Source organism: Dasypus novemcinctus, chromosome 23, assembly GCF_030445035.2.
Source record: "Dasypus novemcinctus isolate mDasNov1 chromosome 23, mDasNov1.1.hap2, whole genome shotgun sequence".
In the NCBI taxonomy this organism is placed as follows: Eukaryota; Metazoa; Chordata; class Mammalia; order Cingulata; family Dasypodidae; genus Dasypus; species Dasypus novemcinctus.
In genome coordinates, this window is record NC_080695.1 from 50123202 (window position 1) to 50140394 (window position 17193).

A 17193-nucleotide genomic window follows, 5' to 3' on the forward strand; every position below is an offset into this window, starting at 1 on the left:
CTTCTAGTTTGAATAAATGACTGGCGTTTCCAGGGTCTGCTCGCGTGTCCCCCTCCTGAAGCTTTGGGATTCACTGTGGTGGTAGGTGAAGAGGCTTGTGGTGGCCACAGGCAGTTCCTTTCAGTAGCAGCTGGTATAACCGCAGTGAACTGTTGGCTGATAACAGTGCTCAGGACACCATGGGGTCCCTCACCTGGGGTGAGAGTGGAACGTGACACGGTCTTTTCAATGGACTTCTCCAAATATAGGTCTATGTTAGGGAACAGACGTGTTGACTCTATTTGGTCCATTGGCTACTTTGTTTACGAATGCTTTACAAATGTATGATCTAAACAACTTCTTTGAATTCCAATAATAAAGATATTATTTAATTATTTGGATTCATATTCTCACATTTATTCACATAAGGCTATTAAAAATTTGAATACAGGGTACCTGAGGATCTACTGGTGGTGGTTTTATTACTTTTTCTTGCATTTTTTGGCTTATCATTTTCTAAAACTAAAAACAATGATAACTACACTACAAACTTTTATTTTGTCATGGGCAATCGTAGGTAATTTACAGGGACACTTCATTTTATTTAATCCAGTCCATGGCTTTTGATGTATTATTAGCAGAGAATAGGTCTCTTAGGAGTATTTTTGAAATAAATAAACATGAAGATTAGCATTCTAATTCTAGGTCTGTTAGGTGTGCTCACTCTCTTTCACAACTAGTATCATCTTAAAAAACTATGCAACCATGAAAAAGTTATTTTCATCTTCAAAAGGAAGGAAGTAGCTTTTATTCTTTCATTTTAAATCTACATATCTAGCAGTAGGTAATCCCGTAGTTTTAAAAGGTAGATAAATCTGTTTTTGTGTAATCTTAGTTTTTGGTAAAGTAAATCCTGATATTAGTAAATCTATTTCAGAAAACTTGTGTTTTTATCCTCTTTTTGCCCCCTTGGAATTAGGCTGCTACATTATTTATCATTTCATTCCTACTGCTTCCATTGCTAACATAGTGAAGTCACTTGGTAATCATCCTCTCAGTGAATCAGGATTTGAAGAACTAAATCCATCTCCATGTTCAGGTGCTGCAAATATCTGAAGACTGCTTTCTTACACCCTCATCTTCTCTCCGTAAATACCACCTCCCATAGTTTAAACACACCCATTTACTTAATCATCCCTATTTTAAGCGAGATTTAGTAGAATGGTCATGGGAAAAAACAGTTTAGTTTAACTTGGAAACTTACTTTATAACCTAGAGCAAGTTATTAACAGTCCTCAAAGTCTTGAGAGTGCTGCGAGCTATAAAGTTCTATGAACACGTCAACAATATTGCGTACCTGACATCAGGTAATGAGTTTACTCCTACCACAGTCTTATTAATTGGTAATTGTTATCGGGTTTATTTTGATTTTGCTAATTCTCCAAATCCATCACTCTAAATGTACCCATGTCTTTATTTATTCTGTTTAAAATGTGGTGCTGAGACCTGGACCTCATGCTCTAGGAATCTCTGTCCATGGTAGAATGCTGTGGGTTTCTGTGAGCTTTACATCTATTATGAAGGTTAAGTCAATAGACATTGTCTATGGTTGTTCCCAGACCTATCAGCCCAGAAATCAAAAAAGAAATTGAGACTATTCTGATATGAAATATAGTTCTAACTAGATAAAAGAATCCCACTGATAGTTTCCTTTTGTAATCAATCACAATTTACTCTTATTTTACTTTTTTCTCCTCAGATTACACTGCAACAATATCAAGTTTACCAGTCTCTAATTATCGGTACCATGTATACCCAATTCAAAAAAAATGGTGGGCCACTTTTATATGGCTGCAGTCTTCTTTGAACAATTCTTATACCTCTAACAATTTTTATTATTGCCTGGATATGGTTGACCTAAAAACTGAATTAATTTAAGGATGAAGTGCTCTTTCATTACTTGGGACTTCAGTTCCCTCATTCGTATTTTCCCCACGTTTTTACTACACTTAAAATATTAAGTCAGCATATGTAAAATTGATTTTGTTGGTACTTCCTCTCTATGAATTTTAGATTTATGTAACTATCATCACAATTAGCATCCAGGAAAAGTTCCATCATCACAAAAACCTCTAATACTCTATTCCCTTAAAATCACACATTTGTCCAATCCCCACCCTGGTAGTCATAGTCTATAGTTAAATTCTGTATTTGTCCTCAATCCAGAATCTGTTTGTTTCTTTTTCCAGAATCCTCAAATAGTTTCTCTAAATTACCTGGAAACAGAACTCCTCTTGAAGTCTATAGTTGAATTTTGTATTTTCCCTCAATCCAGAATCTGTTTTTTTTCCCCCAGAATCCTCAAATAGTTTCTCTAACTTACCTGGAAACAGAACTCTTCTTTAATTTGAATATTTTCTCTTAAAAAAATGATTCAGGAGAAAAACTAGAATAGGCTCTTTATATAAATGAAGGTACTCTCTTCCTGAGAGTAGACTTTGATAGGAGGAGAGAATAAAGTAATATTTAGAGAAACCGAGAGAGTATGTGGGCAAAACAGTAAATCAGGGATCTCAACAAGAGACAAATTTGGCTAGTATTATGATACAGTGTGAAAGGAAGCATGATCTAAAAGCCAAAATACATAGATTCTCATCCTACATATGAGGAGGTTTAACTAAATCATCTTTATGGCTCTGGTTAAAACTGCTGTCCTCTAGTTCTGAGTTGACTTGGTTCACTGGTTACTGTTTGTATTTTCCATATAACTAATTAGTATATAGCTGGAGTGCCTGTGTTGTCAGGGCTAGATGACCATAATTAACTACTTGATGGAGTCTACTAGGCATCAGATATTAAAACACTTGTTCAACATGAGCTCAAATTAAAATAAAAGACATCATTTCATTTAAAGGGTGTTTAACACCTGATTTTCCTCACATTCAGTTGGTATTTAAATACACACCTGAAATAGGTTTTTTCCTTTGTTTTATAGATTATTAAATGTCATAAAAATAGAATTTGTTCTTACAGTAATCTTATTTCTATATGTATTTGTACAGTAGTATTTTTCATAAACTTCTTCTATAGCACACTTATTGGGTTTGAAACATTCTTGAAAATAACGATAAAGCATAACTTGGTTCTTTGGTTCAGAAAAAATATTATTTTTCTTTTTTCTTTGTTGTTGTTTAATTAATATTTACTAAGTCCGGGGATTTCCCTAAGCATTTTTTTTTGGCGTCAAAAGAGCAGCTAGGGAAGCGGACTTGGTCCAATGGATAGGGCGTCTGCCTACCACATGGGAGGTCCGCGGTTCAAGCCCCGGGCCTCCTTGACCCATGTAGAGCTGGCCCACATGCAGTGCTGATGCGCGCAGGGAGTGCCGTGCCACGCAGGGGTGTCCCCGTGTAGGGGAGCCCCACGAGCAAGGAGTGCACCCCATAAAGAGAGCCCAGCATGAAAGAAAGTGCAGCCTGCCCAAGAATGGCCCTGCACACATGGAGAGCTGACATCAACAAAGAAGACTCAACAAAAAGAAACACAGATTCCCTTGCCACTGACAACAGAAGCTGACAAAGAAGACACAGCAAATAGACACAGAGAACAGACAACTGGGGCGGGGGAGGAAGGGGAGAGAAATAAATAAAATAAATCTTTAAAAAACTAAAAATTAAAAAAAATGAAAGCAAGCATTTCATCCAGTGTCTGGCACATAATAACTGTTTAATAAAAAAAAAAAGGAAAAAAAAAAAAGAGCAGCTAAACTTTCCAAATTGGCAACAGTTAAGGTGAATAAGTCTTATTCTAATATAAGGAAGACAAATCAGGGTAGAACCAAAATTATTTAAATGGGGTTGCCAGCATTTCAATTTCCACAAAGCTTTTAGCCTGCTGTTATCTTTGTTTTCACCACTATAACTGTATCAACTCCAAAGCTGCTTTTAAATTGAACGTTTAAATAAATGCATTGTCAATTCGTTATTATGGTAAAGGGAATATTTAGTTAGAAACATGGATGTGGAGAAATGATGATACATTTGAGTTGTTTTTTAATACAAATATACTTTCATTATCCGTCTTGCCATAACCCACGTAAACTTAATGACATCCAAAAGCAGTACTGGCAAAGCCCATTAACAATATGTTCTTTTTAAAGCTAGAGTAAATTGTTGTTCAAAAACAAATGGTATTACGGTGTCTGACTGACTTTGTATGCACTTAGCACCTCTGAACCCTTTAGCTAAAAGAATGAGGAAAGAAACATAATGATGTTAATTAGCATCAAGCCCATGCCGAAGAGATTTTCTTTTTGATATTCAACTTCAGCTTAAATGAAATATGGGGTAAATTGTTGGCAAAGTATTTAAACATGAAATGAGCTGCAAACTAATTAGTTCCTCAATGGATTTTTTATGAACAGCTTTTAAATGCTATATAAACAACATAGAGCAAGCCCGATTTCTTCATCCCTTGTACTTAGATGTCCTTAGGCAAGGGAATGACAATAATCACCTTTTTTCCTGTCCTCCAATCCTGCCCCTCACCCTCTGAAGCTGGAGTTAGAGAAACACAGGGTCTTCTGGATAACCTTGAAGGGTTGTGATCTCCCAAGCTGAGGTAGGTTTGTTCTGGAAGTGCATAAATGCGCAGATTGATATTTTTAGCAGGCCAGTGTTTCACTTGCTGCCGGAGCAGAGCCGTCAGGTAGGTAGACGTGCGACTATCGATAGTATTTTCTTCTCATTCTGGACACTGAAATGATGTTTTGTTGGATGTAAGGACAGATGTATAGGCATTTGATGACACATTAGATGCTTATGAACAAGGCTGAGATTGAAGCATCAATTCTTTTATAACATGAAGTGACAATCCAGAGGAGAAATGTACATTAAAACTCGGTACTCCTAACACAAACCCGGTGCCCAAACAATCCATTGTGCTATACTTCTTTTCCCTGTATATTACTTTACCTCTGTTTATAGAAGAAGTCTTTCTCTTCCCTGGTTATCATGTTCACTTTTTAACTGTTGTTCAAACAGAACATCTCAGGTGGATTCCTATTCACTCCCCGGGGAAGAGATCACCTACTGTTGTGAATTTTCTCCTTAAATATGGTCCACACTTTTAACACGTTTTCCACATGCCTTATCTCTCTTTTATTTTGAGAACCACAAGGGCAAGCATCATGCCCTATCATGACTATGACTTTGGTTTTTATACCATAATTCTTAATACACAGAGCCTTGCCTAGAAGTCAGTACATAGAATGTGAATGAATGTAACAGCAAAAACGTTTCTATAAGGACTATGCAGAGTAATGACAGTACACACAAATTCTGATTGTCCTGTGAGGCAGCTCACATCATTTAATCCTAGATATCAAATAGATTGAAGAGAATCCTGGGAGATAAATGTCAGGGAATGGAGAGCATTTCATGAAGAAATTCCTATGAGACTGACAAGGAATAGCTGGAGTCTATCTCTTGCCTCCTATAAAATCCAACCCTTTCTCCCTGACTATTACTAAATGGTTTTTCTCCTGCTATCCTGACATTTTTCTCACCTGCAATATATATTCCATATTTCTCCCAAAGGAATTATTTTAACCTCCATATGTGATATATTCATTCTGGCTTAAATTTCTTCAATCTCCCCATACTATTCAAAGTAATATTCAACCACATTGGCATAATATCTAATTCCCCTTCAACTACCTCCCATGCCTGTCGCCACACTTTTCCTCTGAAAAACTCCAGGCAAGGTATATACTCCTATCCTGTTAGGCCTCTGATGGGAATGAACTTTCCTTTATATCCTTAACTTATCTTCTACAAAACTCAAATTATGTCATCTCTTCTAAGAAACTTTCTTTTATACCTTATTTTGATTTGTGTTTCTATAGCAACTCATCAAGCATTTCCACCATGAGGCTGGCTGCAAGCTGCTTGAAGCTAATGAATGTGCTTCAAATATAATGGAAGAGAACATTATTTGACTCTATGTGTCATACATATACAGAAATCAATATTAAGACTTGTATTGCATCACAGAATATTCACTGAACTGAGGCAGTTTGGCAAATCAAAGAATGGGGAAAAAAAAGAAAAGATGGTTTGCATCCATCCCTGTTTTTAGTTAACTTTTCAGTCCATGTAACTAGCCAGAATTCTGAGCTCATAATCCTATAAGGGACCTACCTGTTTCAACTTAATCTTGCTTCAGTTTTTTAGCATTTGAACTGTGTCACTAGGAAGGAGGTGGGTGTTAATGAATTTTATTACAGAATTACATAAAACGTTTAAAGTGTACATACTAATGGAAATGGGGGTCTCCCCTGGCTGAGCCCGGGTCTCGGGCCCGTGCCTTCCCCACCGGGTCCAGCCCAAACACTAGCACCCGCCACGCGGGCCCGCTCGGACCAGAGCTCCCTGCCCTGCCCGGTGGACATCCGACGGTGCGCTGCCCGCGAGGCCTCTGGCCCCTGCCCCTCTGGCCCGTGCCCCCCTGGCCACAGCTGCATCCCGGGGCCTCCTTCCCCCGGGGGGGATGGCAGGGCCCGTGGATCTGTGCTCGGGGCACGAGGGCACACGAGGGCATGGCGAGCAGAGGCGCTGGTCCTGGCAGCCCGGCTCCGCGTCCAGTTGGGCTCGCGGCTGGGAGACCGAGGCCCCGCGGTCCAGGGTGTCACTGGCGGCGGGCAGGTGTGCGGAGGCCGGGTCTCGCTAGCGGGAGACCTGAAGGAAGCGGCCTCCCGAGGGGATCTCCCCCACGGGGCGCTCGGCGCGGGTTGCAAGGGTCCCTCCCGCCGGCGGGAAGCGCCCAGGCGCCTTCTGGAAGGTCTGGCCGAGCGGGCGGCCGTGTCGCCCTCGCCTCCCGCCTCCCGCCAGGCGCATCTGCAGGAGCTGGGCGAGCTCCGCCGTCAGCAGGCGCCGGCGACAGCGAGGCCTAGGCCGGCTGCGGCCGGGACGCCTGGAGGGGCTCGGGGTGGCAGGGCAGCGGGCCAGGGCCCCAGCTCTGCGGCCCAGGGCCTCTGCGAGGAGAGGCCCGTGCCCACGGCAGCCCGGCAGGGCCCAGGCGCAGGTGCGCGGGCACCGAGGCCACGCCCACCGCCGCGGCCCGGGGGCGCTTCCGCTGCGTGCGCCTCGGGGCCTCCCGCTGCGGCTGCGCAGCCCCCGGTGCCAGGTGCAAGGGCCTGTGCTCTGGCCCCAGCTGCGCAGGCCTGCGGACAGCCTGGCCCCGATCCGGCCACCTGCCGCTCTCCACCTGGCTCCGCGGTGGGCGTTTGCAGCCAGCATGGCCGCCCGCATCCGACAGCGGCTCGTGGCCGCTGCTCCAAGGGAGAGCGGCCGCTCCCGCGCATGGCGCGGCTGTGTGGCGTGAAGGCCGGGCGGCGTGCGGGGCGACCCCCCCCCCCTCCGGGTGGGCGTGGCTCCTGGGGGTGGTACCGGCGGCCGAGGGCAGAGGCCGCGCGCGAGGTCTGGACGCGAGGACCCGCTGCGACGGCCGAGGGCCCAGGGCCCGAGCTCCGGGGGTAAGGCGTGCGGGGTGGGGGCGTGTGTGCGCGTGTGTGGGGGGCCGGAGGCGTGCGGGCGCGTGGGCGGCAGGCCGGGACTGGGGCTGGCCCCGCCTCCTGGGCCGGGGCGGTACCGGCTCAGGGGCGCCGGCTGGGCGTGGTGGCAGGTGCTTGGCCCGGGCGCCGGGTGGTGAGGCAGGGCTGGCCGGCAGAGGGCGCCGGCGCTCGCGCCTGAGGCGGTCGCTGCGGGAGAGTCGGGGGCCGGTTGGCCTGGCACCAGGGGTGCGCGTGGCAGTCGGGGGTCCGCAGGGCGCCGTCCACGGACTGAGCCGTCGGTGGCGCGGTGGCCGCGCCGTGGGCCCGAGGGCGGAGCAGGGGCCGGTGATGTGTGGGCAGGCGAGCGGCGGGGGTCCCGGGAGCCAGTGGCGTGCGGGGGAGGTGGGGCTCGAGGCCAGGTAGGGCCAGAGCGGCGGGCGGCGGCGGCGGGCTGAAAGGCCGGTCCCGGAGGCGGCCGCCCTCAGCCTCCGGGGGCGGGGCGGGAGCGGAAGGCTGGCGGCTGGCAGCGCGGCGGCGCGCAGCGGGCTCTTGAGGCTGCCGGCGGCGGTAGCCGGCGTCGACGGCCATAGCACGCTGAACGCGCCCGATCTCGTCTGATCTTGGAAGCTAAGCAGGGTCGGGCCTGCTTAGTGCTTGGATGGGAGACCGCCTGGGAATACTGGGTGCTCTGGCTCTTGCCACGCGCCGTCCCCTCCCTCTCGGTCGCGCTCCTTTTGCCCGCCCCGAGCCCGGCTCCCCGCAGCCCTCAGGGCCAGGTATGCAGGCCCCCGGTCCCCGGCCCCAACCCCAAACCGCGCGCGCCCTTCCCTGGCGGCGCAGCCACGCAGGCCGCCACGCAGGCGGCGGCCACCCAGCCCTTCCTTGGAGCTCGCAGCCCTGCACCAACCCACACCTGGCTGGGGCACGCAGGGGCCCGCGCCCACTGCGCCTGGGCCCAAGACCCCAGGCCCGCTAGACCTGTCGGCGTCGGGCGGGCCCTGCCTCTGGCCCGTGCCCTGGAACCGTGCACACAGGGCCTGCCCCTTCTCGCCTTTTCCCGGCTTGCCTGGCACCACGCCGATGGGCCCCATGCCACAGACTTCCCGTGGCCCCCTGAGCGCAGGGGACAGGCCCTACCCAACTTCAATAACACAATGAGCCCTATTGTAAACAATGGACTAGAGTTAATAATACATCTCTAAAAACGTTCATCCATTAATTATAACAAATGTACCTCTCTAACACAAGGTGTTAATAATAGGGTGGTTGATATATTGGAACCTTTTGTTTTATATATTTTATGTAGTACATTTCTGTACATCTACAACTTATCTGAAAATATTAATTAAAAATGGTAAAATACACCGTCTGTCAAAATACATGTATGTTTAATATCTTAAAATATTATATTTTCCAAAAAATTAGTGGTAAGAGTGACAATGATTTTTTATATCCTTACAAAGGTCTTTAATGTCTGATTCAATAGAAAATACCTGGATTCTCATATCTGCTTCTTCTTTCAATCTATTTTACTATGCTGCCTTGATTGAAGTACATGAAGAAAATCAAGTTTCAATCAGATATGTATTTGGAAAAGAAAGGAATATTTTGACAAACTTTCCAGATCATGATGAATATTTTTCTTTGATACTACACCAACATTCAACTTTCCTTAAATAACGGTTTCTAATGGTTAGTTAAAACATGAAATCTGAAACCTCATCAATTAATTTTTTGTGCTCTTACTTTAAAACAAATGGCCTCTCTCAGGAAACTATTAAACTCATGATGGCAAAAACAAATTTTCCAAAATTATAATTTTCTCAAAAGCCTGAATCTCATCAATTAGCCACAAATATTGTCAGTTGTTTCCCTTAAAATGACAGGTTCACCTGATTTCTTTTAAGAACATAGCTTCCAGATAACTTGTTCTGAGATTCCATGGTCTCTAAGTTATTCTTTTAAATAAAAATGTTGTTCTATGAATAAAGCTACTAGATCATCCCACAACTCATAGCAATCGTGCTGCACGTGGTTTTCCTGGATATAACCTTGTACTCTGGTATGTAGCAGAAGTGCTTTACACATACTTCCATTTTGTCACAATGGATGTTTAAAAATGTGTGCTCATGGATTGATAACTAATGAAATTTATACATTTTTCCTGCTTTACCAAGAACATTCTTAGGCAAAACTGGTTTTGCTTGTATTTGTTTATTTTTATTGCAAGTACACAGAAGTGAGGGATATGAAAATAATAACTTGATTCTAGTGCCTTGATTCATGCTAAGACGCCAACAGTTTTACTGCAATTGCTTGTATACCATCCTTGCAAATGTCAGCGCAGTGAAAAAGGCCAAAAATGTCCTAGTATTATTAAGAAAATTTCACTGACATTTCAGGCTCCCTTTAAGGACTTCTGGGATGACTAGGGGTCAGAAGACCAAGCTTTGGAAATTACTGTTCTAACAGACATAGTCGAGTTACCTTCCATGATAACTACCTAGAGGAAATCTGCACTTTGACCAATCGCCTAAGAAGAAAGAGGCTTATGCAATTTTCAGAAAGGTGGCAATATAATTACCATATGTTTAGAGTCAGAAGAAACTAGGTTTTAATTCAGCCATGTAACTTAGAATCCTATAGCCTTTGGCTAATTACTTAACTCCTGTTTTATTTATTTTTTCCTTTTCCTTACTTGCTAAAATAAAATTTAGGTATATTGTAAGAATAAAATTAGAAGGCACACATACACCATCAATACTGGCATATTGAAAATATCTGATAAATAGCAGCCCCTATTTTTGTTCTTGCCAACAAAATATGTATGATTTAGTGGATATGTTTAACTTTTGATGCCTCTATCCAATGTTTACTGCATGAGCAATGTTACAGGTGAATGTGGATTACAGTAAAAGAGCCAATTTTAATACATGTGCCATGACAGGTGATTCCTTCTAAAGATAATAGCACTAGAACATTAATGCAAATAGAATTACAGTATTCAGTTATTTTGAAAAAAATATATATTTCATTAATGTCTGTCCTTCCATGCATCACCATTTTAATCAGAGAATTTTGTTTATGAGTCATTGTGGCCCTGTGAGAAGAAAATGTCACAAGACTTGGTAGAGCTAATTAGCAAGTCTGGGACACCAGAAAAGAGTCACAAAAGGAATGGGCACTTGTTTCTTATTTTAGGAAAGTACTCTTCACATATGAAAATGACTCAACTCTTGCAAGAATTCAAGGCAAATTGAATTTTTATCTTTGTCTGACATAAGAATCTAAAGTGTGAAAATGAGAATGGTGCAGTTATATCAAGATTGGACTTCCATTCTGTTTAAACCTATTTCGTTGCTATTAGCGTTAAATGAAGACTGTAGAAAACGATAAAGAATATTGGGAAGCTATCTCAAAAAGTCAGATAGGTTGGATTCATGTTCCAGTTCTGTTACTTAGTGTATGTCTAACCCTGAGTAGTTCCTTAATTGCCCTAAGCCCCCACTTCCTCAGACGTGATGGAAAAAAATATCTACCTCAAGGTGGTTCTGAAGGATTGAAGTGGGGCAAACTATTAGAAGTACATAACATCCTCACGTGGAATGTGTTGCCTAAATATTTGTTTCTTTACAGCTTTTGGTCTAATTATTACATTATGGGAGGCTCACAGATGTACTAGTGAGGAGAGAGCATTTCAAATGGACACACTGGTGTGTAATCAGGTAGACATGCACACATATGCTTATTTATATACTCTCAAGGCATGTAGGTCCTTCACTTTTGCCGTGTGTAGGAAAGCGTGGGATGTGTCTGGACAAGGAGGTAGTGATCAGAATTTGAAGAGTCTTGTGTGTCATGGTAAGGGAGAGTTGGGTTGTCAGTATCTCAACAGAAGCTTTACTTGGATAGTTCCTAAGTACAAGAAAACCTGACAAGAGTACATAATCAAAGCCACTCACTTTGTAATAAGAATTTCTAAAAATGTGTTAAAAGTTCAGTCATTTTAAGCCAAGTTTAGATTGCATGAATTTATTTTGGGGAATGAAGCTCTGCTATTTAGGTTTAGCCCTAAGGCCGATGGCAAGTTGTCAATATGGATTTTGGTGTTGAAGGCAGGGGACCCCTTTTGGCTGAGCCTGTGGGAAATCTTGCTTAACTGCTGAATTGCAGAAAAGTTTCCAAAGGCTTCCATCAGCCCTTGGTGGACAATTAGCAAAAGGAACTGCAGTGAAACAAGTACATTTTATAACATGCTAACAATTTACAACTCCAGGTGCTTTTTTATGAGTAGAAATCTCAAAAAATCTTTAAAACACAGAGAAAGGGTTTTAGCAAAATTGTCAGTTGTACTTCGCATTAAAACATAGTCTAAACATTTTGGAAATAGTGTGTAACAAAGAAGTAGATTTACTATGAAAATTACTTATTTTAATGATATACTAATGTAAGTGGGACAGTTCGCTAAAACACGGCCTCAGTGTATGCCTCACATCCTTGATAGTGGTTTATAAAATTCTAAAATGTCCACAGAACTAAATGCAGGTGTCAGGAACTACCTTCCCTCTCTAGCTTCTTAGTGTCTATTCCAACCAGGTGTTCTTAATTAGCTCCACCTGTAAACTTCAATCATTTCATTCCTGGAATTTGGCTGTTTGCCTTCCCAAAAAGCAACTATCTGTAAAACTCTTGCTTTACTTACAAGTCTCTTATTGTCATCAATGCCTTTCACAAACTCCCACATTTTTTGAAGATAGCTGGGTTCCAGAGTGTTCACCTCAATTTTGGCCACCCTTTTAGGTTTCCTCTTGGTTTGTGTCCATGAAGCTTTTGGGCAACTATTAAGAGTCTTATATTTGTTCCTGTTTTTTACCTTGAATTGTTCACATTCCCTGACTAGATCTTATTTATAATTGTCTCCTTTTTTACAACTGGAAATGTGCTTCCTGGATTCAGAAAATTTTCCAAAGACCTTAACTAGCTACTCACATTAAGTTAGGAGAAACAACCTTCTTTTGGTTTGTTTGTTACATTTAAGTGCAGTTTGAAGAGAAGTCAGTCTGATTTACATTTAAATGTTAAGTCACCTGGAACACTTTAGGAAACTTGCTCAAGAGTTTGAGGTCAGGATTTGAGGAGGACTCTGCTGTGCACTTTGTTTTTTGTTCATTTAGAGGTAGCTGGATCTGGTGGATCTTCTAGCTGGCCACCTCACTCACATGCCTGGCCCTTCTGACCACCCTCTTTCTCTGGGCATAGCCTCTTATCCTTCATGGCCTCTCCAAGTGGTTTGGCTTGTCACAGCCTAAAAGTCTCAGGGTTGTCTGGCTTCAGACATGGTAGCTAGCTCCACACAGAAGTGTTCCCACAAGCCTCGCTGGAAACTGCAAGGTTCCTTATATACTACCCTTGAAAATGCCAACATACTCTTAGCATTCAATTGGTTAATCAAGTCCTAAAGCCAGCCCAGATTCAAGAGAAAGAAAATATAGATTATACCTGCAGCTGGGGGAAATACCATGCACATTTTAAGAGGGAATAAGTTGATGTTTGATGTGTGAAGGTAAGAAAATAAGTAAACTGAAAAAAATTTATAAACTACTTTTTCAAGAAGCTTGACTGTTGAAGTGAGAAATACAATAAGAAAGACTGGTAAAAAGAAGGAGTTGTTGTATTGAGGGAGGTTTTTCTTTTGTTATATGCTCTCCCATTTACCAGTTGTAAGAAATTCCAGTATATACTGAGGGAAAACAGAGAAGCATGAACTACTGGAAAAAACAAATTGACAATGGATTAATAGATGAATCAATGTTATTGAGCATAAACTAGGGAATATTAATAAAATTAAAAGATTCAATTTAGGTGGAAAAGGCAGTAGGAAATAGACTAGAGGATCAGGAATTGGAAAATTTTACCTAAGTTTTAAACTGAATTTATAGGGAAAGTTATCTGCTGGGACAGGGAGCTAGAGATGTACAGAGAACTTGCAAAGAGAGATGAAAGTTTGTAATAGGTATTATAAGGACATAGTGGTATAACTCATAACTAATACAAGTAAAATTATTAATATTTAGTGCTGTGTTTAGAAACAGAGATTAAAAATTTAATTTCTAATGACAAGCATACACAATTGAATGACTTTCACTACTAGTACACAACAACCCTGAGCTCAAATGACTGCCTGACTCTTGCTGATGGGATAGCATAATGAGTGTATTTTACCCTTTCATTTATGCTTGAGGCTAAAATCCTATGCATTCAGTGTTCTTTTTTCTTTTTTTTTCACTTTTCCTTATCTTACATAGTCACTTCTTTCCTGCATAGATTTTTAATTTAAGGAACAATAGATGGTAATATATGAAAGAGATGAAATACACAATAAAATGGAGATGAATATCCCATTGGAAGATCCAGATAGCAGAACTCAATGTTTTTTTACATACTAAGAAGTTAACATTGTACAACAAATTCTTTTATACTTTTCTTCCTTACTGGTCTGATCCTATCTCATGGATTTAATTCTCATATATGCACTCATGATTTTCAAATCTATGTCTCCAACCCTGACTACTCCCTTGGGAAGCAGACATATTTATCCAACTATTTAGTTAACATTTTCCACTTCTGTGATATATATTAGAATTAGGAGCTAGGCTATCATATTAGCTCTACCACTTATTTCCTATGTAACTTAGAGAAAGTTACTTAATATATCCCATATCAAACCTTTTCTTCTGAAAATGGAGGTAATATTTCCTATATCATGTTTTAGGTAATTGTGGATTGAATCATGTCCCCCACAAAAGGTGAGTTCGGGTCTTAACCCTGGTCCTGTGGGTGTAAGCCCATTGTACGTGGGACCTTTTGATGAGGTCTTTTCTTGTTAAGGTGTGGCCAACTGAATCAGGCTGGGCCTCAATCCAATATGGCAGAAGTCCTTATATGCAAAGGAAATTGGACAGAGAAGAAGCAGCCATGGGGAGCAAAAAGAAGGTGAAGTCAATAAAACCTGGAAGAGAAAGAAGAAGATGCTGCCATGTGTGGAGAATCTAAGGTCCAAGAAAAAGCCAATGACCAAGGTCACCTAGAGGCAGTCCCAGAATACCACAGTTGTTAAGGCAAAAGCCTCCTCTTGCTCATGCCTCGATTTGGGGCTTCTCCTAGCTTCAAAGCCATGAGCTAATAAATTCTCATTGTTTAAGGCAACTGTGGTGGTAAGAGGCTGTATGTACTCCAGAAAAACGTTTTCTTAAATTTAATCCATTCCAGTTCTGAACCCATTGTAAATAGGACCTTTTGATGAGGATACATCAGGTAAGGTGTGGCCCACCTCAATCAGGATGGGTCTTATCTTGTTACTAGAGTTCTTTATAAGAGAATGAAGTTCAGAGAGAGAGAAAGCCAAAGGAAGCAAGAACCACATTAGAGGCACCCAGATGAGAAGGGAGAGACCAGGAGATACCGCCATGTGCCTTGCTAAGTGACACAGGAGCCAAGGAAGCGGGCAGCCAGCCCCAGAACACCATAGCCTTCAGGAAGAAAGCACCGCCTTGAGAATGCCCTGATTTGGACTTTCTTTTAACCTAAAACCAAAAGCTAATAAATGACCATCACTTAAACCAACCCATTTCATGGTACTTGCTTAAGCAGCCTGGGAAACTAAAATACCAACCCATTGCATGATATTCCTTTTAGCAGAGAGGAAACTAGGACAGTACTGATAAAGTATATTAACATATCCACAGTGTTAAAATTAACAGAAAATATTTTTAGGTAATGTCTAAAATTTGCAGCTATTAAAGGAATTCTTGTAAGAACATATATTCCACCCAATTCTTCCCATAATATTTTATATTTTATTATTGGCATAGCCATCAACCCGGTTGCCTAGACTTAAACCAGAATGTTGCTTTTATTATTCTGGGTCCAGATCAATCCATGAGCTAGTCCTGTTATCTCTCTCTTCAAAATATCTTCTAAATTCCTTGATTTTTATGACATTCACTTTTATTTCTCTGGTCAAATCAAAAGCTATTTCTTATCTGGCTACTGCAAAAGCCCTGGTTAAACAAAATTTTATATTGCCCACACAATCTATAAAATAAATTTGAGACTATATCATCTGTAAATCATATACATTTATTATCTATCAATAAGTTTTATAAATTATGAATCATATGAATTTCTGCAGATAGAGTATTTTAGAGAAAACAGAATAATCTATGGCCAAACAATGTTCCTACATAAAAGAATTATATAAACCAGATAAAATAAAAAATCACTTCTTTAAAAATATCAGAGCCACAGAAGCAGCAATGGCTGTAAGTCTAACATTTTGGAAAAAGTGAACCACAGATTTTAGTGGACATTTTTCAGCCCCCTTTGGGACATTTTACCATACTTGGTGCTTAAAAAAGGCTTGGTCTGATGAACACATGCACATGATGAAACTCTCCAAGAAAAGAACCACCTGAGGGATCAAAGATAGCAGTGGCCACCTCACACACAGCACTGAGTGCAGCGCCCACTACCACCTCCCAGGCTAGTGAAGCCTCTTGATTCAGACGTTGCACCTAAATAGTGGAGAACAATTACCAATAGACTGCAAACTGACATTCTACCTAACAAATCTTAAAAACAGGACCAAAAGGATCAAAGTGTATTCAAGTAACTTATCTGCATCCCAGAAAAGAGCTCAAGAATATTTTATAGGAATGGAAAAAAATATCCAACACCAAAGTCAATTGTAGTACTTGAAGCCTGTATAATTTACTGAGTATGTTAGCAATGTTCAAGTGTCCTCTGTAGCTGATAATATGTGTCTGTAATAAATAAGACTCCACAACTGTGGGTCATAGGAAACAGGGAGGACACACAGAAAGAGATCCAAAGAGAATAATTCAAAACCACTACCTCACCATTTCCTTGATGAGGATGACCTGGCCACTGATATCTGAATCAAACTTTCCATTCTTTGTGGTATTTTCAATATAAACACCACAATGAAATGAATATGGTTTTTATTAAAGTGGGTGGGATATAGTCATTCTCAACAAATCCTTGTGTAATTTTTGCAATTACCCAAGACAAAGACTTTCTCTTATGTATTAGTGCATTAGTCAGATAACATATTTTCCTTTAAATTCCGATAGACGTCTGGCCCCTGAGAATTATGGGGCTGCTGTGAGGAATAAGCCAATCGTGGTACCTATTCTTATAGAGCCTGCAATTTAGTGGAGAAGTCTGCCATTAGCATAGAATCACAGATATTCGATTGAATATTTTATGAAGAGAGTTAAGAGGCTGATGAGACACAATATTCAGACCGGCAGACATGGGACTCCAGTGGGTAGCAGTACAGCAGCCCTCCTGAGGACATCATCCTGACCAGAAATAGTTATCTGTGTATGTTACAGGCAACAAATTCAGTCTCCATGGCCTAAACCAGGGGTGGGTGAGCTTTTAAGGAAAACAGCTCAGCAGCTGTCTTTGCCTGGCATTATTATCCTTACAACTGTCCAACAAAAAAAGAGTTATATTGGTATATGGCCATGAGATGTGATTCTGTATTTTATACACTGAAACACCCGCTTGAGAAGAAGCAGTTCTTGAGCTGAGTTTTTTCACACCAAGGATATCAACAATAACTTGTTAATTCCCTG

At 41.8% G+C, this 17193-nt stretch overlaps 1 pseudogene; it reads left to right on the top strand.

Annotated features, from left to right (window-relative positions):
• Positions 1–8107: 8107 nt before the first annotated feature.
• LOC131275720 (5S ribosomal RNA) lies at positions 8108–8226 on the top strand (annotated as a pseudogene).
• The last annotated feature ends 8967 nt before the right edge of the window (positions 8227–17193 follow it).